The 23,417-nt window shown below is 47.5% G+C and overlaps 1 protein-coding gene across 2 annotated transcripts in view; it reads left to right on the top strand.

Moving 5' to 3' along the window:
- The first annotated feature begins 3,826 nt into the window (after nt 1-3,826).
- ZMYND11 (zinc finger MYND-type containing 11) overlaps nt 3,827-23,417 on the top strand; it is a 119,302-nt gene continuing 99,711 nt past the window's right edge. Inside the window, exon 1 of one of the 2 annotated variants that reach the window (XM_032881697.1) lies at nt 3,827-3,937. The gene's annotated coding sequence lies outside the window, so the exon portion shown is untranslated. Of the gene's footprint in view, nt 3,938-4,257; nt 4,311-23,417 lie in introns of those variants that run through there. The other variant, XM_032881696.1, reaches the window with a different exon arrangement.

The raw sequence follows: 23,417 nt of genomic DNA, 5'->3' as shown, positions 1-23,417 counted from the left end.
AAACTTTGCACCATTCTGAGATGGGTCAAAGGTCAGGGAGATAGGAGTGAAACACGTAATGAATTTAAATTTAGGAGCTAAGTAAGTGCCAGAAGGTGCCAGGCCGTGCGTGTATGCCTAAGAACAGGGTTTGATTTTATTCAAGATACAGCAGAAAAATTGTTGGTTTTAGGTAGGGACGAGCATGAACAATGTGTTCATACATTTTTGCCTGTCTCTCAAAGAGAATCTTTACAATAGGGTTCTACATGTGGACACCTGGGGTCAAAGACAGGACTGTGTTTCAGGCTCTTTCTTTTGCAAGAATTCATACCATGTCAGCTCAGTGGTGGGCGAGTGACCATTTCTCTCACCCTCAATAATAGTGTCACTGAAGAATTCTGTCATTTGAAGAAAAACAGTGTCCTGTTGTTGTGTTGTCATTATTTTTTTAAAGATTTTATTTATTTATTTGACAGACAGAGATCACAAGTAGGCAGAGAGGCAGGCGGAGAGGGAAGCAGGCCCCTGCTGAGCAGAGAGCCCGATGTGGGGGCTCCATCCCAGGACCCTGAGATCATGACCTGAGCCGAAGGCAGAGACTTTAACCCACCGAGCCACCCAGGCACCCCTGTTGTCATTTTATTGTTAACTTGGATATTGGTCAATATTTGCTAATAGTTTATGTTTCCTCTTTTTTAAATTACCAATGACTTTTGTCCTTTTTTTGAGGGGGGTGATGTTGGTATATATCTTAATGATGTGAAGTGGGTTCTTTATTTTTTTAAAGATTTATTTTATTATTTATTTGAGAGAGAGAAAACATGAGCAGGAGGGGCAGAGGGACAGGGAGAGGGAATCTCAGGCAGGCTCTGCACCAGTGCATGGGCCCCAGACCAAGACCTGAGCAGAAATCAAGAGTCAGAGGCTCAACTGACCGTGACACCAGGCACCCTGCTTTATGCATCTAAGGACTGTTTCCTCAGCCCCCATTTCTTACAGATGTATTTATATACACACATTCTCCCAGTTTGCTTTTTAATTTTACTTGTACAGTCTTCCCACTTACAAGGGTACTTTGCTGTTGAAAAAAACATTCTTGTAGAGGGCGCCTGGGTGTCTCAGTCAATGTGGCAACTGCCTTTGGCTCCGGTCATGATCCCAGGGTCTTGGGATGGAGCCCTGCATCTGGCTCCCTGCTCAGCGGACAGCCTGCTTCTCCCTCTCTCTCTGCCTGCCGCTTTGTTTACTTGTGCTCTCTACCTCTCTGTCAAATAAAGGAAGGAAGGAAGGAAGGAAGAAAGAAAGAAAGAAAGAAAATCTTAAAAAAAAAAAATTCCTGTAAGTTGAAAATGTAGCTGCTATTACTTTGAATCAGAAGAAACGCTATCTGTTCCGGAGCCACCATTCATGAAAAACACTGGAATGGACCTGTTTACTTCACTTGTTTATATTACTTAATGTAACACAATGTAACACTTTCTATTTACCAATTTCTCTATAATATGCTGTTCATCTGCATTCCTGAAGCTTTTGCATACTTATTCTGCATTACATACTTAAGACTATGTTCTCAAGTCAATCTTTAATGCAAAAACAAGAAGGTAACATCAAACATAATAGCAAGGGCAGAATAAAAGCCACGCATTTCAGTAGCACCTGCGTGAACTCATTGCTACATACTAGCAAACCAGGAACACACCGAGGCCAGGACTCAAGGGAGTCCCCAGCGCTGTAACTGTGAAGTATCCCTCTCCACCAGTCCCAAGACATCTGAGTTGATCCTCACATGTGAGCAAAGCAAGAGGGAGGGTGTTAGAAGACCCCTCTTTATAAAGGGTCAAAGTTGTAACACCAAAGGGCATATACAGACCTTATCTGTATCAGGTTTTGACTTACAGGATTCATATATTTTTATACAGCCAAATTTATCACTCTTACCTTTTGTGATAAAAACCATTGCTTTAGCTCTTAGGATGGTCTTCTCCACCTCCAATATTACAACTATCCACCCACAATTTCTTCTATTGGAAAATGATTTTTAGTTTTTACAATATTTAGGTCGTTGGGTTCTTTTCAGTGCAAAGTAAGGATGTAATTTATTTTTTTATTTTTTTTTAAAGATTTTATTTATTTATTTGACAGACAGACATCACAAGTAGGCAGAGAGGCAGGGGTGGGGGGCAGGCGGGCTCCCCGCTGAGCAGAGAGCCTGATGTGGGGCTGCATCCCAGGACCCTGGGATCATGACCTGAGCCTAGCCAAAGGCAGAGGCTTTAACCCACTGAGCCACCCAGGTGCCCCATAATTTATTTTTTAAAGAGACGTATTTTCCATATCAATTTGTGGGCTAATTCATGTCTTTTCTATCTAAGTAATACCTCTTAAAGCAGAAACTGGAAAAAGTAGTCTGCTGATCAAGCCAAGCATTAGGTTAAGTGTAGAAAATGCTGGTGGAGTTTGGAAAGAACTAGGACTGTTGTGGGTCCTTTGTTGGGTGGTGCTAAGTCTTTGAAACGTGTGCTCATTGATGCAAACTACTCTTCGTGCCCCACCACTTTTCCTTTACTCTTTTCTCTGATACACTTGCCCTCTCTTTGCACTCTTGCAGGTAATTTCATGCTATAACCTGAGTTGTATGGAAGTAACTATTTTGGTCTTCTGGGCCTTCCCCAACTCCGCACCCCAAATCGTTGGCCCCAAACCATTGGCTCAGACCATATCCCCTCCTTCATATTCAGTAAGCTAAAGAAATGAGGCAAATAAATCTGTTCTGGAGGTAAAATGGAGCCAAGGGCTAAATTCTAGGCAAAACAAATAGGAAATCCGGGAATAAACTCACTTACATTAGATAGAATGAGAGATAGTATCTGGGTACAAACATTGAGATGATGCCCGTACAACTGAATTGGAGAAAAATGTGGAGTTATGCGGTCACTTCTTTCCTAAAGGTAAGCTTCCTTTTGTACTTACATGAATTTGTCTTACTTGAGCAGCCTCCATGGAATACACAGAACCATACGGTCTTACATTTTATAGATGACTTTATTTAAAAAAAGAAAAGGTAATTTACTTAAAGCTGTTCATTGCTAGAATTCCTGGTCTAGCATTCAAACCAGGTAGGGCTTGGTTTTTTCTGACACCATTTCACTCATCTGTTGTATTTTAATGACATATTTTTGTGTAAGATGACTTAACATTATTTCGTAATATGTCTTGATCTAACCCAAAACTCTCTGAGATGTATCAGAGGCAGGGCTGCGTTGAAAGGTTGTTTTCTTGACTGGGGTGCATCACAGAACACCTGTGCAAGTAGTACCCATTTCTAAACTCTCCCTCTTACAGAGCAGCGATGAAAAGAAGATTGAGGAGTTGGATTGGAATCCCAAAATTTCCTGCTCGGTCTCTTCCTAGTGATTTTCAGGTGCATATGCCCAAGGAGAAATTTGGGTTGACTTGTCTTCCTTCCGAACTCCCAGTGGAGAAAGGTCATCAGGGAAAATACGTGACATCTGTCCATACCCGTCCGCTTATCTCTGAGACTTAGTAAACCATACGTTGGAATCTTCTCTCGCTAGATGCACAACTACCAACGACAACAAGAGAAGCTGCTTCTCCTTGCACAGATTTGTGCCGTTTCTGCCCAACGGATCCGGGGCGGTCCTGTAATCCTGGCGGTCCCGTGTGTGCGTGCATGAGCCGGGGAACCTGGCGCCTCCCTGCAGTTCTTTCTGAGTCGCAGTAACGAGACCTCCCAAGCCGGTTACCGGTTTTGCTCACCCACACCCTGACGGCCGCCCGGGCGCGGCAGCTCGGCGGGCGCACGGCGGCGCGGGGCCCGGCCCACCCGGAGCGGACGTGGGCCCGCATCGCCGCCGGCCCCGCAGGTCCGAGCCCGACGATGCTGCGAGCGCCGGGAGCTTTGTGCGCTCGGCTCCCGGCTCCCGCGTGCCCGCACGTACGTAGCCTTCACGTGTGTGCCGCTATCGAGTGCATGTGTGCGGCTGTAGGAACATGCGGAGGCCAATTCGGAGTCGGGCGCAGAGGACAGGACAGAGGGAAGGTGGGTGTGGGCGTGCGCGGCGCCGGCCCGGCCGGGAGGGAGCCGGAGCCCGCGGCCCGCACCCCGCGCCCGTGGCGCCGCCGACCCGGCCACACAATAAAGTCCGGGGGCGGGCGGAGGTGCAGGAGGCCGGGCCGGGCGAGCGGCCGCCCCGCGCACACACCGCCATGTGAGCGGCCTCGCAGGACGCAAACTTTCCCCGGCGGCGGCGACGGCGGCCCAACTTCCCGCCCCGGCCCCCGGGCCTGCCGCGCGGCGCCGAGACCCCGTAAGTGCGGGCGGCGCCCGGCCTCCCGCGCCCCCGCCGGCCCGCGGGGCCACCGCCTTCCCTCCCTCCCGGCCGGGCGCGCGCGGGTCTCGGCGGCAGACGGTTGTCAACATGGCGCCCCTGAAGCGCCGAGCCGGGGCGGGCGGCGGGGAGCCGGGGCGTCCGGGCGGGGGCCGGGCCGGGCGGGCGGGGAGCCGGGGCGGAGGCCGGGCCCGCGGGGGAGCCGCCGGGGAGCCCGCGGAGGGGGCCGGGAGGCGGGGAGGCGGCGCGGAGGCCGGGAGGCGGGGAGCACCCTCCCCCCGCGCGCCCCGCAGGCCTGGGCCCGGGCGGCGGCGGCGGCGGCGGGAAGGAGGCGGCGCGGCGGCGGGGCCGGGCGCGGAGGGGGAGGGCCGGGCGCGGCGGCGGCGGCGGCGGCGGCGAGGACCGGAGCATAATGGTGGGAGACTCGGCCGCGGCGGGCGCGGGGCGCGGGCGGGGGCGTCCGAACGGCGGCGCCGTCGCTTTGTGGAGCCCGAACCGGCTGCAGCGTCTCCGGCCCCCGGCGCGGTGCGCTCGCCGCCAGCCCTCCCGCCGGCCGCCCCGCGCGGCCCGCCGGGCTTTGTGTAGGCGCGCGGGGGCGGCGGGGCCTGCGGGGGTCCCGCCCGCTCCCCCTCGCCCGCGGCGGGCCCGTGAGGGGCGGGCCGGAGGCGGCGGCGGCGGAGGACGAGGACCGCGCGGGGCCTGCTCGGGCCGGAAGCCGGGGAGTCGCGTGAGCGCCGCCCGCCGGGCCGGCCCTTCCCGCGCGGCCAGGCCTGGGGCCCGCGGGTCGGGGTCCGCCGAAACGCGGCCCTGTGAGTGGGGGAGGGCGGGGGCGCGGGCGCCGGCGTGGCTCGCTGTGTGAGGGCGGCGGCCGCGGCCGGGCAGGGCGGTCCGCGGGCACCCAGGCGGGGCCCGTTGCGCGTCCCCTGGGGCCGGGCTCGGCGGCGGCGCGGCCTGCGCCTCCTCAACAGGTCCTCGCGGGGCCTCGGCGCGCGGTGCGGGGCGGAGCGGCGGGGCAGGGGACGCGGGGCTCCTGGGCAGGCCCGGGCCCCCAGCTTCCACGTGCACGGCCGCTGGCGCCGGGGTGCGGGCCCGCTGCGGGCCGCTGGAGATGCGCGCGGGGCCCGGGGCGCGGCTGGGGTCCGGGGGCGCCGCGCAGGTGCCAGGTGGCCTGTGCGGGGGCGGCCGCCTGCGGGCTGGAGCGGACATCGGGCTCCCCGACGTTTGGGTCCTGGGTGCTCGGGTGCCCAGCATCCCCCTGTGAGCCTGCTGGGAAACGGTGTGTTGAAAGGCAGAAAGTGAAACGGTAACTTGTTTTCGTTTCAGGTGAGAAACGGAGTAGTTGCGGCTTACTGATTGTGGGATGCGGAACCTTTTCAGGTTGGGGGGGTCCTCGGTTCTAATGCACGGTTGGAAGTTAGCAGGGAGATAGTCTTGGTGGTGCTTTAAAAAGTTTGAATGCTTTTTGGTAAGCAAGGTCACCTTTGTGATTTTTCTGAGTTCTCATTTGTACAGTAAGGAGCTGGACTATGAATTTGTGTTCAGGTGTGTTACTGTCCGCGTCTTTGGCTGACTGCCGCAGGTTACAGGGATTATTTTGGGAGACTCTTTATAAGATGGCTAGGCTAGAGAATCAAAGACCAGAAGACGTGGGATGTGATTATGACAGAATGAATACGGGTTTTTTTCCTTGCTTAAAAGCTCTACCTGCGGTTAACAGGATCTCTGTCTTTTACATGGTGCTTTTGCCCGTAGATGTTGTGCAGGTGAAAACTGAGTCTCCCTTTTACATTCTGTAAAGTGGGCAATTCATTTTTGCAGTTACCGGTTATAAGGTGTTTAAATACACACATATGTAGTTGCTTTACAAAGAAACATCACTGGACATGTTAATGTTCGCTCTGGAGCTCACCCTGAGTATTCCTGGGACATGGTTATGTCAGGGCTTTGGATGTCCTTTTGCTTGGATGTTTCCTTGAATTGACACGTGTTTATGTAAACTCTAACCCTTTTGTAATTCTACCCCTTTTCCTTTAGGGGTGGTTCAAAATAGTGTGTAATAGGGACACTGATACCCTTTGGCATGCTTGAGACATGAATCAAAATGAAGAATTTTAACATTTGTGTTAGAGGTATCACTTGCTGTCCTAATAATGGTTCAAGAGGTAAACCTCTGGTTGTCCTGTTTTCTTTACCTACCTTTACCATCCTTCAATTGAATTTTAATGGGAGACATCATTTAAGCAAAGAGGTCGTATCTGGGGGGAAAATTGAGTAAAGTGTCAGACTTTACCTTATGGTAGTTAAAAACTTTTCACTGTTTGGAAACCTTAACTTGCACTTAACACTGACTTTTTTTAAACAGGGTGATTAGATTTTTTTTTTTGTCATTTAGATTAGAGAGGTAGCATATAGCAAAATGACTTTGAAGACTGATGGCTTAGGTCCGGAATCTCTCCTCTGTCATTTACTAGCAGAGGCACTGCGGACAGATTACTTAAACTCCCCATGCCTGGTGTCCGTTTCCCTATCTGGAAAACAAGAACAGTAACTGTACCAACTTCATAGGGCTGTGGATGCACTAGACTAATTCAGTTCAGGTGAATCCGATTCATTTGGGTTGATAATTGAAACGTGTGTGGAAAGGAGTGGCCCTCTGAAATTGCAGCGTGGAATGCTTATGTGTGCGTTGGTTACTAATTTGTGTGCGTTGGAGCATTACCTCTGAATCCCTCCGTGTGTTCACCTTAGTTCTCCCAGAGTTAGAAAATGAGCATTTGTTATATTCCTCCAGACTCCTTTACTTGAAGCAGTTTTTAAGGATCTTTTTGTCATTACTTTTTTTTGCTTTTATTCTCTTTATGGGTAAGATACATGTAACAAAATTTACAGTTTTAATTCTAAAATGTATTGTCTTGTGGTATTAAATAAATTCATACTGCTGTGCAGAGATCATCACCATCCGTCTCCAGAGCTCTTTTCATTTTGTAAGACTTAAACTCCATACTTGTGTAACACCCCCTCCCTTCCTCCCTCCCCCGGTGCCCAGCACCCACCTGTCATGACTTCGGTATCTTGATCAAGAGTCTGGGTAACTGAAGCACGTAGTGTAAGAGTTCTTAGTTTACCATTGGTTATCAGCGAATCTTCTCTTTTCCCACCTTGTCATCAAATTATATGTTTTGTATTTACTTAAAGCAGGAAGACTTTCTGAAAAAGGAATCACTGCTTGTCCCCTTATTTTGATCATTGTGGAATTCATAATCCCTCACCAATATTTTTTCTAGGAATTTTGACAAAAAATAATGGGTTTGAGTTTAATTTCTACCTGTATTTCTTGCACAACAACTTTGAGTTACTTTTTTGCAGTGGCATTGTTAAAATTTCAGAACGACTTAAATCTGCTCCGGTGCAGTGATGATGTGGAGATTGGTAGTGATCTGAAAGTTCTCTGTTTCTTCAGTGGTCTGTCCTTTGGTCTTGGTTTTTTGAAATGTTTTGGTATTCAGGAATTAATAACATAAATGAGTACCATGATGCTGTGTACCAATAGTGTATGTTCACCAACTCTTCGCCATTGTGCAAAGTTCTTCACATATGCTGTTGCACTGTCAGGAACCCTGCGCGTGACCATAAGAGCACAGCATTCTTCCTTTTAGTTGTGGAAGGCCCCACCCCCTCCCCGCACACCCCCATCCAGACACACACTCTGCGAAGTGGACCAGCTAGTAGCTTTGTGATAGAACTTGCTCTGTAGAACCTAAAAGTTTGAGGATTCCTCTGACAGGAAGTAAAGTGATAGAAACAAAATTTAATGGGATGGAGATAAAAATAAGTCTAAATATCCAAGAGTTTTTTTTTTTTTTTAAATAATCAAGTCTTAGCTATAGTATTATTTTTTAAGATATTATTTATTTATTTGACAGATCACAAATAGGCAGAGAGGCAGGCGGAGAGAGAGAGGGCAGAGCAGACTCCCCACCGAACAGAGAGCCCGATGCGGGACTCGATCCCAGGACCCTGAGATCATGACCTGAGCCAAAGGCAGAGGCTCAACTCACTAAGCCACCCAGGGGCCCTTAGCTATAGTATTTTAGACATCTTGTACTGCCTTAAGGGAAAACCTCATTGCATGTATGTGTGCCTGTTAATGATTTTCTACTCAGAAAATTCTTAAGAAGTTACTTAGTTTTATTGTGAAAATGCTGTATAATACTTAATGTGCCAAGTCATTGACAAGGGCAAATAGTCTGTATATTGGACATTAAAAAAATTTTGTGTAGTTCATTATTTATTGGTAAGGACATTTAGGAAATTGTTAGATATAGATACTTAGATTTGTAAAATTGAAGTAAATATCTTTGTGGAACTAGGAAATATTTAGACATTTAACTAATCTTTCATTGTACTTTTTAATAATATTTTCTATTTAATAGCTAAAAGGCTAAATATTTGCCTAACTTTACATGAGGTTAAATTAATGGAATACTGTTAAATCCACATTTTAAAGACATCATATGGCTTGTCTGTTCAGATGAGAGAAGTCTGATTAGCAGATCCCGTTATGTTGGAAAGATGTGTATTGATGAAAACTTGTGTGGTGTTTTATTTATTTTGGAAACTGAGTAATATTTATATTAGATTAACTAGTTTTGTTTTAAATAAATGCTTTTGTCATTCATTACTCCGTAATTACTGATTCATAAGATTACCTTAAAGTATTGTGTTTTCTTTTAATAGGTACAATATGTTTTAATACCTTGAGTTCATTCATTAAACATTGTTATTTATGGAAACTACTGTGTACTAGACACTTGCCAGGTAACAGTTACTGAAGCAAGGGGAGTGTGGCAGAAGAAAGTGTGTAAGTGCTGTGGGACAGTGCATGTGAGTTACAGTATAGTGCATTTAAATTACGAATACTTTTGAGGGTTTAACCTGATTTTTTTTCTTTTTTAAGATCTGTTCATTTTAGAGAGAGAAAGAGCACAGTGGGAAGGAAGGGCAGTGGGCGAGAGGGATCAAGAGACAGGCAGACTCCCCGCTCAGCACGGGGGTGGGAGGGGTAGATCTCAGGACCCTGAGATCATGACCTGAGCTGAAATCAGGTCAGACTCTTAACTGGCTAAGTCACCCAGACACCCCTTAACACTGATTACAAATTTATTCTGATTTGTAACTTTGTGATTTTATTACGCTTACCACTAAAAACAACTTTGTTGTGATTAATAATTTTTTATGTTCTCCGGATGTTATCTAAACGTTTAAGTGACATGTAGACCCACTTAAGATTTTTAATACGTTCTCCAGTTTCACTTATATGTTAAGCAAATCTAAAATATAAAGAGGGAAGAATCTTCTTCCCTACTTAGGCATTTATTGTGTAAACACAGAAGAAATATATGTACAAAATTTTTAACAGATATGTTGAGAGCTTGTCTCCTAATACTAATTCTCACAGTTGGTAATAAAAAATGCTAAGTTTTTTAAAATCAGGAAGATACTGTCATTTATTGGAAGAGAATCTGTCATAAGTACATTTTAACTTGGCTGTGTATCCATATTAGGTCCCTTGAGAAGCTTGCCTGAGATGCAGTTCCAGAAAGCTGGGTTTCTTTGTAAACCTCTTGTTTGTGGCAGTACAATTTTTTTTAAAAAAGGGTCACTTAGTGGGACGCCTGGGTAGCTCAGTGGGTTAAACGTCTGCCTTTGTCTTAGGTCATGGTCTCGGGTCCTGGGATCAAGTCCCGCCTCAGGCTCTCTGCTCGGTGGGGACTCTCTCCCTCAGCCCTTCCCCCTGCTTGTGTGTGCTCATACGCGCGTGTGAGCTCTCTGTCTCTCAAAAAAGTAAAATCTTAAGAAAAGGGGGGGGGGTCACTTAGTGAGCACCTGCTCTACCAGGCAGTTGTGTTCTTGCTTTAATTTTTGCATCAGCCCCATGAGGGGACTATTACTGCGGTAAGGTTATGTGATGAGTTACGTTGTTACAACAGTTGTAAGTATCCTATAGTTTACAAGACCATGGACCAGAGGGTTCAGTTAGCAGTGCGGGAGGTCACACAGAATAAATACCTGATCAAGTGGGTTTTGAGTTCAGGTGCATGGCTAACACGCCTGTATTTTACTTGGCTGCTGTTTCCCTCAAACCCACCAGCTACCGGGTCTTTGTACTAATGTATCTTCATCCTCCAGTGTACGTTTATAATCCTGCGAGAGCACAGAATGGTAAAAGAATGTAACTATGTCTGCTCTCCTTGCAAGAAGTAGGAGGTGGGAAGAAAGGAGTACTAGGTGTCTCCTAGTCAGAACGTCCAAATGCCCAGTTCCCGCTGTCGTTTCACTTGTAACAGCAGCTCGTGATCTAAGGGCAGCAAGCGTTGGTGGTCGGCTCTTTGTCCTCCGGCTACTCTGGGCAGCCCGCAGTGAAGGTAACTTGGCACAGGTGTTGGGGAACCTATGGTCTTCATCTTGATCCTCAGGTATACAAGAGAAAGGGGAGCATTTTCAGGATGAAGTCCAGCCCTGGAGTGTTCTTGCTGTATTAGGGGAGGGCATTGTCTTGAGGAAGCTTTTAGCATTCTTTTTGCTGAGTAAGTTCAGCTTGGGTGGAAGTAGCTGATTTCTTGAAAGTAGCTCTGGGTGCTGAGGCTTCAGAGTTCAGTAGGTGTTTCCTGTTCCCTAAAATAAACGAATGTGAATGTGAGTGGCGTACGGTGGAGAGAGAGGATGAAGTGAGTTGTAGCGCGCGCGGACCCAGACCCCTGCTGCTCCTCAGAAGGGATGTTGGGGTGGGGTACTAAGTACGGTTTTCTAACTTAATAGTTGTGGCAAGATTTTTAAGAAGTCTTTTAATGGAGGGTAAACATGGAGAAGGCTCTGGGTGGGGAAACTATCTCATCTTAAAACGTATTATGAAGTTCTCAGGCTTCTTGTAGATTTCTTGATTTATCTGCCTGTTGGCGGTTTTTCCGTCTCTGAGCTGCACCTGAGAAATGGCATCTGGGGGAACAAGTCCTGACTCAGCGGTTGGTTTTGACGTGCAGCGCATCTACTTTCACTGCTCAGTCCTTGCAGTAGGAACAACTGAGATTAATTTATTTGGGATTTCCGTTGATACTGCATTTGAAAGATTTTTCAGGCATTTTACTAATCATCAGAGGTGTTGTCTTTCTAGATTACGGAGGATCTAAATTTCAAGGTGATTCATTTCTCTTGTACTTTTTTTTTTTTAAGATTTTTTTATTTTAGAGAGAGATAGCATGAGTAGGAGGGGCAGAGAGTACTAAAGTAGACTCTGCGCTGAGCTGGGAGCCTGATGCTGGCTTGGTCCCAGGACCCGGGGACCGTGACCGGAGCCGGGATCAAGAGTTGGACGGTGAACTGACTGGAGCCCCCCCAGGCACCTCTTTCTTTTGGACTCGTAATTTAACATTTCTTATGTTTAAAAAAAATCACATTTAATATATAACATAAAAATACCTGTTGTCTTTTGTTTTGAAATGCCTTCTTTTACTCTTCTGCGCACCTAAATTCTAGATACACATAGTCTTAGGAAGCCTCTGCTTGTGATGTGTATCATGTTGGATTGTTTCAGATAAGAAACTTCAGTTCGAATCATTAGGAAGTTAAATTTTCTTCTCTTTCTTTTTTTTTTTTTTTTAAGATTATTTATTTATTTATTTATTGGACAGAGATCACAAGTAGGCAGAGAGGCAGGCAGAGAAAGAGGAGGAAGCAGGCTCCTTGCCGAGCAGAGAGCCCGATGCGGGGCTCGATCCCAGGACCCTGAGATCATGACCTGAGCCGAAGGCAGAGGCTTTAACCCACTGAGCCACGCAGGCGCCCCTAAATTTTATTTTCTGAGGGTTACTGAGTGCAGCGTTCAGTCTCTGTTACTTTCGGATGACTTAAGTTGAGCAACCACTAGTCCAGTTTCAAGCTGGGCCTTCTCCCGGTGGTGGTTCCGCAGAAGCCAGGATGTGTAGCATGCGGGCTTGAAAGGAGAGGCAGTGGCTGGGGCAGCCTCCGCCCGTGCTGGTTGCCGGTGCGGGCACAGCCCCGTCCACACTGTGTCTCCTGCTGCTGTCAGTCCTCTGGCTTTTTCTACTTGTACCTCATGTGACAAACACAGCTTTTACACTGTGTCCTCACATTTTCTAACCTGTACACAGTAGTCTCGGTTTTAGATTATTAGATACATTCAAAAGTTGTAGTACTGGCCGCTGTTTAAATTGCATTTTAAATGGAGTGGCTTTTTTTTTTTTTTTTTTTTTTTTTTTTTAAGATTCTATTTATTAGAGCATGAGTAGGGGAGGGGGCAGCGGGAGAGGAAGAAGCAGACTCCTGCTGAGTGTGGAGCCCCCAGGCCCTGGGATCGTGACCTGAGCTGAAGGCAGACGCTTCACGGACTGAGCCCCCTCCCCACCAAGTGCCCCTACATGGAGTGTTCTTGGGAAGTTCACCTTGAAGGGCAGCATGGGAAACGGTGGGTGGGCGTCAGCAGTAGGAGGTGGTATTTGTTCATAAGTCGAGGTGCCATTTCCTAGAATGAGTCTCAGTACTGGAGATAATAGGGTCACAGGAAGTTTGACTTACAGGGAGCCGTGGAGAGAAGTTTGAATTCTGCCAAATGAAATGCTGACATGAATGCTGGCCTCCTGAGGCTGGGTGGCCACTGGCTCTGCTCAGGGCCTCTTCCCTGTGCCGTGGCCTGGACCCTTATTGAGCAGTGAGTGGAGGTAGCTGGGAGCCGTCCTCCTTCCCCTCTTCCTGCTGGGGATTCTGATCACCCTGGCTCTCACTTGGGCTCTTCTGGAGTCTGCTCTCCTCTCCTGCTGTCCCCAGTGTAAAACTTACTTCAGCCAGTAATTCTGTTGACCCTTTCAATAGTGATTTATTTTATTTTTTTAAGATTTTATTTATTTATTTGAAAGAGAGAGAGAGACAGAATGAGAGAGCAGGTCAGAGGGAGAAGCAGACTCCCCATGGAGCTGGGAGCCCGATGTGGGACTCAGTCCCAGGACTCCAGGTCCTGACCTGAGCCCAAAGCAGACGCTTAACCCACTGAGCCACCCAGGCACCCTAGTGATCTATTTTTTAATGTGCAAGTAGTACTGGTTGTATTAATAACACTTTAACGTTTGCTTGGGCATCCACCTTTCCCTCCCCATCCACCTCCAGGTGCTGACGTCAGCTCAGAATGTACTGTTTCTGGGCATTTTTGTTCTCTCCCGAGTTTCATCTTCTGCACCTTACTGCCGACCCTCGGTGATCTGTCTCCTCCGTTTAGCTGTTTTGGCCTCTGCTAGTTCTTGTATTGCTTATTATTGAAGCTCTACCCTGGGGTCATCTTCCAGGTTCCTTGGCCTGGGAGCCCTAAGTGAAATCCCCGTGTGGTCGCTAGGGAAGGCGAGAGAACCCTGCTTTCTGGCTTCGTTGCCTGCGCGATGTAGGTGCCGCACACTCATGTGGGCCCCAGATCCTACTTGATTTCTCACGTCAACTCATCTTCTACTTTCCAGAATGACTGACTTGCCTGGGCGAGAGCGGGCCTGTGCGGGGAGTCAGTACCTGGGATCTGCAGACATACCTGCACTCCCCATCTCCTCAGAATTCTTCTTAACACAGCAGCCTAGGCGGTCACCACACATGGAGGTGAAATGTGAAACGAGACCAAACCTTCTCCTACTGTTCTCTCGAGATTACAGGAAATACATTTTATTTTTATTTATTTATTTTTTAAAAAAAGATTTTATTTATTTATTTGACAGATCACAAGTGGGCAGAGAGGCAGGCAAAGAGAGAGGAGGAAGCAGGCTCCCCGCTGAGCAGAGAGCCTGATGCGGGGCTCGATCCCAGGACCCCAGGATCATGACCTGAGCCGAAGGCAGAGGGTTTAACCCACTGAGCCACCCAGGCACCCCAGGAAACACATTTTAACCAAATTAAAACTTGAAGTACTTTAGAAACAGATATTGTATTAAAATAACAGGAATTTGGCAGTTTAGCTGTAGAAGGTGCCAGATTTATTGGCAGACTTCGTCAGTGTCTGCTGTTGCCGTACACTTTGCAGTGGAAGTTGGGGAAGGTATCACATTGTCTTCACTGTGTCAACGAATATTTAATACGTTTTCAAAGGTCGTGCAAGCGCGGATGCATATATCACATCTGTTCATCGAAGACTGTATAAGAAACAAGTGGGGACTGTGTGTTATGCAGTCCTTCTTGGAGGTCAGATGTCCTCATCATGGTGCTCACACCTACTTACGTTGGTTCTGAAGACAGAATGCTTATTTGTCCTTATTCAAGCTTAACGTTTGCCAGGATACAATCTGCAAATTATGACCAATTCCTCTTTCAAAGAAATGCAAGAAATTAACCCTTCTGGTGGACTTCGCATGGGCTGGTATGTCACCGTGTAATAAATGAGTGGCCACTTTGCGGTGATTTCCAGCACAAACATCGTGTACCCCATTTCGTAGATTTTTAAGTTCCTGAAAGACCATGATCATGTCATTTTACCGGCTGTGCTGGAGATCCTGAGAGGAGCACGCCGTGGCAGAGCAGTGTGCCTTCTGCCTGGTGACCTCTCCACGCTGGGCCTGTCTGACTGTAGATACAGTGGAAGCTTTGCTTTTCTTCAGATCCAGCCTTCAGTGTTTGCGTTACAAAGTCATAAAAATGACTAAAGCATTTAAAAAGTAAAGATGACATTTTATTACAGTTGATTATTTCTCTTCACCATAGTCCTGTGCTGTCTGGTCACCGCAAACACTGAATTCCCCAAACGGGGCCCTTTGCCTCTGGGGGAAATACAGGCTTATGTTCCTGCCAGCCCTCTGGTCACATCTTAGTGACCCAAAATGCCATTTCCATGCTACAGGGCCATTAGCTAAAATCTTTGTAAAAAAGCCAGTCTCAATGTTGAAAATGTGTTTTCCATAACCCTTTTATTGCATAAAATTGCCTGCAAATTTAACCTTTTATGGCTGCGTGTCCCTTTTTGAAACCCACCAGCCAGCCAGCACTGGCTGAGGAGGATTTACTGTTGTCCCGACTGCAGGTGCTGGGACTGTAGACCGCACTGGCTGGCAGCCTCAGAACGGAGCTGTCCATTACACTTTTTGATCTGTTATCCTCTCCTGGGTCCACGAATGTTGCTGCATTTCCATCTTCTGTGGGCTGTAGGTGTTCCTTTAGCACTTTCCAGACTGGCTTCAGGCACAGATGGCTGCATCTTCTCCCTGGTCCTGGGTGACACCCCGGTAACCAAAACCCAGCGCCTGAACGAACCCTGCTTGACACCCGAGAGGCAGCCACAGCATTGCGCTGGTCCCGTTCACACCAGGAGATCACCAGCACACAGCACAGAAATGCAAAAAATGTGGCAGTAAATCTCCTGCAGAAAGGACACTGTTGACAGTCTGAGTGGGAAGAGAGGCAGCCCGAGGTTCCCCTGCAGCTGGGACGCAGCTGGGGCGGTGTACTGTCCTGAGTGATGGCCTGGATTTTAGCAAGCAGGTGAATTCACAAACGTGCGATCTGCAAATAATGAGAATCCGTGCTGATTTTCGTGTTTGTATCTTTTATTTCATCCGAAACTTCACAGCTACGCATGAGATATGAGAAAATTGCTCTTATTTTGACGTCTGTTAATTGGACGCTTTTCCCCTATAGTTTTCTGACTTTAAAAATAGAGAACACAGAGCAGCACTTGTGTATAGAAGGGTAACACGTTAAACAAAAAAAACTTGAAAACATGTTTGGCCTCCTTGGCAGTCTTAAGCCGATTAAGACAGGATACAGTGTTTGCACTTTTGGTTTTGGTTGAACGTGAACAAGACCAGGGCACCTGGCTGGCTGGAGTGTGCGACTCTTGATCTCAGGACTGTGAGTTTGAGTCCCACGTTGGGCACAGATATGCCTTTAAGAAGACCAAAGAATCTAAAAAGGCTAATTCACCCTTGTGGCAGCCGGGACATAAAAACCCCACCCTTCATTCAGAGAAGAGCTCCTGTGCTCCTACACCGCACCCTGAGAGGGCGCCACCGGGGTGCTGGTCTGATATTTGATGGGTGGACATTTAAAAGTTTTTTTAAAGGGAAAGGGAATCTTGAGAAACATGCCTACTGAAAGAGGTGAGTGTCGGTGACAGGTGAACAGTAAGGGGACAGTTACGGAAGTCAAGTCCATACATTTAAGGTGCATGACTGGTGTGTAAAGTACGTTTGCTCCCCGCAGGACCTGTGGCAGCATCTGCAGACAGGAGGGCCCAGTGCCCGACTCTCCTCACAGCCCCCACAGCACAGACATCTGGTGCGTGAGAGGGTCCAAGGTTGGGATCGCCGGGGCAGGACAGGCAGGTGTTCATGTGAGACACAACGGCCCTGGATCATCAGGGGAATGCGTGTGTGTGCTCTCTCTGCTCGGTTGAAGCAGGAACTGTGTGTCAGCTTGCTTTAAGGAAATTTTAATGCTTAAAAAAATTACTTGGAAGACTTACACATCTTTAAATTTTTAAAAGTTTTTAGGTTCCAGTGTAGTTAACACACAATGTCATATTAGTTTCAGGTACCAAAGGTAAGGGTTCAACAATTCTTAGTGTCTTGTTCTTAAATAAGGATAAACTAAGTATTGTTTGTTAGCATTTTTTTTTTTTTACTTATGTTAAGTCCTGTTACAGTAACTTTTCCAAAAGCTTTTTTCATTGTCATATGATTAATTTCTTAACATAAATCTGGTAATCAGACATATGCATACTGTAGCTTAAAGGCCCTTACTTAAAAAAAAAAAAAAACACCATAGTGCACTCACCTTTAGGTAGTGTGAAAACCATAAATTTGGAGGCAGACGAGTAGCTCATATTCCTTTGAGAGCTTTGATATAATTCTGCATTTTCATAAATTTCCATGATGTGATTCAGAGTCCTTATTAGTAAAAGCACAAGGAAGTTTGAGTCAAATTAAGAATACAAACAAAAAATACCTTTGTATCAATATTTTAAGTTATGTAGGCACAGATCTTTTCTTTGATACTTGAAACTTGGCAGGATGTAATCTTTGATACTTTTTCCTGGCAGAGGACAGGAGGATATTATAGAGTTAAGTTTTTTTAAACTGAATTTTATAATTTATACTTACTGTTATTTTCTGTTAAGCATTACCTACTATGGGAATGCCTGGGGGGCTCAGTCAGTTAAGCATCTGCCTTCTGCTCAGGTCATGACCCCAGGGTCCGGGGATTGAGACCCCTGTCAGGCTCCTTGCTCAGTGGGGAGTCAGCACCCCCCGCTTATGCTCTCTCTCTGACAAATCAGATCTTAGGGGGAGAAGAGGATAAGCTGCTGTGTACAGTATTGAATGTTTGCTACTAGGCTTCGGGAACTGCAGGGAAATAATTTAGATTTTTTTCTTTAAAAGGATTATTTATTTACATATTTGACAGATCACAAGTCCGCAGAGAGGCAGGCAGAGAGAGAGGAGGAAGCAGGCTCCCCGCTGAGCAGAGCGCCCGATGTGGGGCTCCATCCCAGGTCCCTGAGACCATAACCTGAGCCGAAGGCAGAGGCTTAACCCACTGAGCCACCCAGGCGCCCCTAGATTTAAAATATATGGCAAAACGTTAATTATTGAAGCCTGCCAGTTCATGTAATTCTGCTTTTGTGTCCGACGCCTCACTTGAGTAAGAGGGCATGGCCTTTGGGTTCTGTGACTTGTTTTAAGTGCACAATTAATTGGTTTCTAGCACATTCTTAGGGTGGTGCTGTCCCTCCTCCCTGCACTGTCCCTCCTCCTCCTCCATGTGCTGTCCTTCCTCCGCACTCTGTCCCTCCTCCCGGCGCTGCCCCTGCAAACTGGCCCATCCTGGATGTTTCCCGTGGCCTTTTGTGTCTGCCCCTGTCCCTGAGTGCAGCGTGGTGAGGCTGCTCTGTGCCGCTGCGCGTGAGCGCTTCCCTCCTTTTTATGGACATGGAGTCGACGTGATGCTGCGTACACGGTGCACCACGTGTGGGTTGGATGCACGCACGTCCCTGCGGCGGGGTCAGCCAACGGCTCCGTCATCTCACGTGATTACGGTTTCCGTCGTGTGGTGAGAAGCTGGCGGTCTGGCCTCTCAGCAGCTTTCGGGTGTGTAATCCGGAGTCGGTCACTGTAGTCGCAGCGCTGCGCCTTCTACGCCCAGAACCTGTGTGTCTCCCGACTGGACGTTCAGACCGACCAGCACCTCGCCAGTTCTCTTTGTCATTTGCGGAGGAAAATTGCTGGGTCCCATGCCAACTGCTTTCCCCCTCTTTCGAGAAGCTGCTGAATGAGTTTGAAAGCGGCTGCCTCCTTTGACATACGAGGGCGCCGCCTCTCTGTCTTTGCCGGCACTCGCTGTTGTCCCGCTGTTGGAGTCTAGTCTACTTAGGGGTGTCAGGCGCCGTCTCCCTGTGGCTTTGATGGCGTTTTCCTGAGGACGGATGGTGTTGGGCATCTCTTGTGTGCTTCCTGTTCACCTGGTTGTCTTTGGAGAGGTGTCTCCTCATATCCTGATAACTGTTCCTGTGATTGCCCATGTGTTAGTTGGGTTGTCTTTTTAACAAATTTAAGAATTTTTTTTGTAAGTTACGCATAGAAGTCTTTCATCAGATGTATGATTTGCAGATACTTTGTCCCTTCTCTGGATTGTCTTTTCGCTTTAGTGATGGTATCCTGTGAAGCTCGAAAGCTTCCAGTTTGCACGAACCCTGCTTCGTCCTGGCGTTTGTACGTGCTCCCCCGTTCTTTGTACCTGCCGTGCACTGGACTCGGTGCCCCGGGCTGCGTTTCAGCAGTCACCATTGCAGCTGGTGCTGTGGTAAATGGCTTTGTACACGCAACATTCATGAATGTAAAAGCAGAAGTGATTTGGGTGGTTACTGCCACCTGCCCTCACAAGAAGACTGCGCCGTCTGTGCGCCCAGCAGCAGGGTAGGAGCGCGGTGACGGCCCTGCAGATACACAGAGGATATCGCGAGGCTCTTCTGTTTCTGCTAGTGTGATAGGCAGGAGATGGTTTATTAAAACGGAGTGGGTTACCCTTTGGGTAGATTTCTGTGAGCACTTGGGACTGAATCTGAACTTTTTTATCTTGTTCCATTAATCTCTGTCCATAATCTCTGTCTCTGTCTTCCATTAAACTCTGTGCTAGTATCCCCTCTGTATTAATTATATTTATTGATAATTAATTATGTATTCCTGCTAGGGTTAGCTCTTTTTCATTGTTTTTCTTTTTATTTTTCCTAATGAAGTTTTATAAAAAATGTTTTCTTGCTCCAGAAAAAATAATTTTGAGAACTGTAATTGAAATTGCGTTAGTTTATAAATTAACATAGGAATAATTCGCATTTTGATGATATTGAGCCTTTCTACCCAAGAACATGATAGATCTTCCCATATTCAATTATACATTTATGTTTTTCAAGAGCATTTTGTAATTCTCACCATATTGGTTTCTGTCAGATATTTCCGTTTCTTTTGTCTTTTGTTTCTGTAAATGGGATGTGTTTTTACATTCCTTTTAACTTTATTGTTCATGTATATGAAGGCGTTGATTGCTACATGTTACGTTTTTATCCCATTTTTATTAAAGTATTTTGGTTGTAGTTTTGATTAATTTCTTTTGACGTTTCTGGATGCATCGTCACAGGGTCTGCGTCATGAGCAGATAGAGATCGTGCTGCCCTCCCTGACCCCCCATTTCTCTTCTTCGGTTGTTCCAGCCGTGTCCCTGCATTGGAAAATACCTCACTGTAGTACTCAGGAAGAGTGGACGTGGTGAGGACCCATAAGTCTTTATTTTAGCGGAGAATTCTGAAGTATTCAGAAATGCTGGCTTTGCTGCTCCACGCGTGTGTATGTACGTACAGTATCCCTCGGTCGGTGTTTCCGCGGGAATGGATGTTAAACTTTGTCGAGCCCGTTTTCAGAGGTGATCACGTTCTTCTAAGCTCTTCTCACATTAATTACGTTCATGTGTTTTCTGATGTCGAGCCATCACCTCATTCCTGGAAAACTACATTTATTTAATGTGCTGTTTGGTTCCGCTTGCAAACATTTTATGTAAGGTTTCTGCAAGGATATCCATTCGTTTACATGTATTGTTCATTGCTTCTAGTATAGATTTTTGTGTTTAGGAAGTCGGAGCTACTCCCCGTTCCACCGTAAGCCTTTCATGCTCTCTGTCGTGGACTGCCGGCGTCTGCCGTAGGGGCAGCACTTGGTCCCCGGAGCCCCTCTGCTTCCTGTGTTCACTGCTGTTCGGCGACGGCACCGGGTTCCCGGGTCTTCGTGGTTATTAGTTCTCTGCAGACGGAAAGTCTCCTCACTAAAAATTCAACTTCACTAGGTGATCATTTGAGAACTTACGGAAATTTGTGTTGAAACGATTTTTCCTCGGAATTTAGAAGGCACCGTCCCATCACTTCCTGGCCTGCACCTTGTGGTTGAGAAAGCAGACGCGTCCCACCGTGTGGCCTCTCCCCGCAGCGCTGGCGGACTGGAGGGGCTGCTGCTCCCTGGCCTCCGCTGTCCCTGTGCCCGGCGCCCACCGACCCCCGCGCCTGCGCCCGAGCGCTACGAGCCTCTCCGGCGTCACTTCCTGAAACCGGTTGTTCAGATAGCGGATCGCCTGTCAGTCTGTCCTCCGGCCTCCTGGTTTGCGTTTCTTGTCTTTTTGTTCCGCTTTATGGGGCATTACCTCCACTTTATTTTCTGTTCCTTCAAGGGAATGTGTCATTTATCATCCTTAAAAAGGTTCTCGCTAGTCAGGTTTACCGTATTCTGTTTATGGGTTCAGAGATGCAGTTCCTTTTCAGGCTCTGCGGCGTCTTAGATGTGAGTACTTGAAAATCTTTACTGTTTCTGCATTTCTGTTTCAGTCCTTTGTCCCCCACCCCCTTTTCTGGGTGCATGAAATGACCTTTTTCTCTTTTACTGAGAAGCTCTTCTCCAGTGTCTGGTGCTCCTTGGCAGTCTGTCTGTGTCAAAGGGTGAGGCTCCAGAAAGCCCGTTGAAACTGTGCAAGGCTGTAGTGTAGGGATATCAGGGGCCAGATGGCTGTTAGGTTCCCTCAAACGTCAGTGTCTAGAGGTCGTTTCTCTGAGGTAATTTAATTCCTCCAGAAAGTTCTCATTTGGGTTCTTGCCTGAGCCTGAGATCAGGGACCTGAAATTTGTTGTGGGAAGGAGATGCTGGGTATTTACAATTCATCAAGTAGATTTTTATTTAAACGGCCGTTTGCAGTCTGTATCTCCCCGGCACCCTTCTTGTTACTGGCTGTGTTTTCTGGTTCCACGTACTCAGAGCCCATATCCCCTGTTTGCTCAGGGATGAGGATGGGTAGGATCTGACCAGCCGATGGCGCAACAGGTGCACGAGTCCAATTGCTTCTCCTCCAGTCTGTTACATCAGGCCATTTGCTCGGCATCCCTGATTACCCCAACACCTGCCGCTTCCTGTTCCCGCTGCTTCTGGACTTGAAGGCAGGTGGCTTGCTTCTCATCATTACGCCCCTGTGTAAATTTGATCTCTATGTGGCCAGAACATTTGTAGTTCCTCTATCTTTTTCCATTGTGTGTGTGTGTGTGTGTGTGTGTGGAGTACATGTTCATCAAAGATGTTTGTTTGGTTTTGTTTCTTTTAAAGAAGGGGGTAGAATAAAAAAAATCTCTACTTTGCCATCTAAGGATTACTTTCTTAAATCTTCTGTTGCCAGCCCTGCCGTACTCACGCTTAAAACCCTCGCAGTGGCTGTCTGTTGGAGTGTGGACGTCTTTGCTGGGTGGTTACTCTGCCCTTTGGACCCTGCGTGGTGTGATCTTCGCTTACTTGACTCTGCACAGTCCAGACACTGTCCCTTCTGTGTTCCCCTTCCCAGGCTTTCCCATTGTGGCCTAAAACATGTGTTTTCCCTTTGCGTGACTGGTTCTTTTTCATCAGTCAGGTCTTACCTCAGGTAGAATCTCCTTAAATTTTCTGGGAGAGTTGGGGTTGGTTAGGTTATGCTGCGGTAACAAGTGACCGCCACATCTCAGTGGCTCAGGAGGACAGTGATTCCTGCTTGTCCGACTCATCCCTCACAGACTGGCTGGGAGCTCTGCTCTGCACGGTCCTCATTCTGGGACCTGGGATGACACCACAGCCACCATCTGGAACGTTGTCATTACCCATGGCATAAAGAAAAAAAAGGCATAGCAGATCATAGATTCTAAATCTTCCAAAATAGAATTGGCATAGATCTTTTTTACTCCGAAGCCATTTGCTAAATCTAGTCCCGTAGCCAAACCTAGTTTTAGGACAGTGGGGAAGTGCGGTCCTACCAGTGTTGGGGACAAGAACTACAAGCATTTGGTGAACAAACACGAAGGACTACCATGTGACTTGACCAGCCAAAGGAGAGGGAGCGGGATTAGGCCAGGTTCTCCAGAGAAACAGAACCAGTAGAATGCATGCTTGCCCACAAGTGGAGATTTATTGTGACGGCTCTGCTGTGTTTGTGGAGGCTGGGAGTGGGGTCCCAAAATCTGTAAGCTGGAGAGGAGGAAAGCTGGTGCTGTGCTCCTGGCCGAGTCCAAGGGCTTGAAAGCCAGGGGAGCTGATGGTGTAGATCCCTGTCCCAAGTCAGGAGAGGAGATGAGATGGCCACCTTAATAGGCAGGAGGAAAAGCACCTTCTTCCTTCCTCACCCTTTTGCTCTATCCAGGCCCTCCGAGGATCGGGAGGCCCACGAACCATGGGAAGGGAAATCTGTTTTGCTGAGTTCACGGATTCAGGTGTTAATCTCACTCATAGACCATGTCTGGCCGGCCGTCCAGGTGCCCGTGGCCTGTGATGCTGACACACACAGTTAACCATGTCCAGATCCCTCCCCATGTTTCCTTCATAGGACTTGGCACTGTCCAGATTCATCTCGTTTGTGTGTTTTTTGTCTGCCCCCCACCTTCCGAATTGTCCAGAGTGGCCCAAATACCTAGAGTGGTGCTTGGCAAGAAGCAGGTGCTCAGAGACCTTGGATGCCATGAAAGTACATCATGAAAGCATTTTCTGTTGAAGAGACTTGATCGTAGAG

Source organism: Lontra canadensis, unplaced genomic scaffold, assembly GCF_010015895.1.
Source record: "Lontra canadensis isolate GAN:19392208 unplaced genomic scaffold, GSC_riverotter_1.0 scaffold76, whole genome shotgun sequence".
Classification (NCBI taxonomy): domain Eukaryota; kingdom Metazoa; phylum Chordata; class Mammalia; order Carnivora; family Mustelidae; genus Lontra; species Lontra canadensis.
The sequence above is the reverse complement of the archived record's forward strand: the minus strand, read 5'-3'. Positions and strand labels throughout refer to the sequence as shown.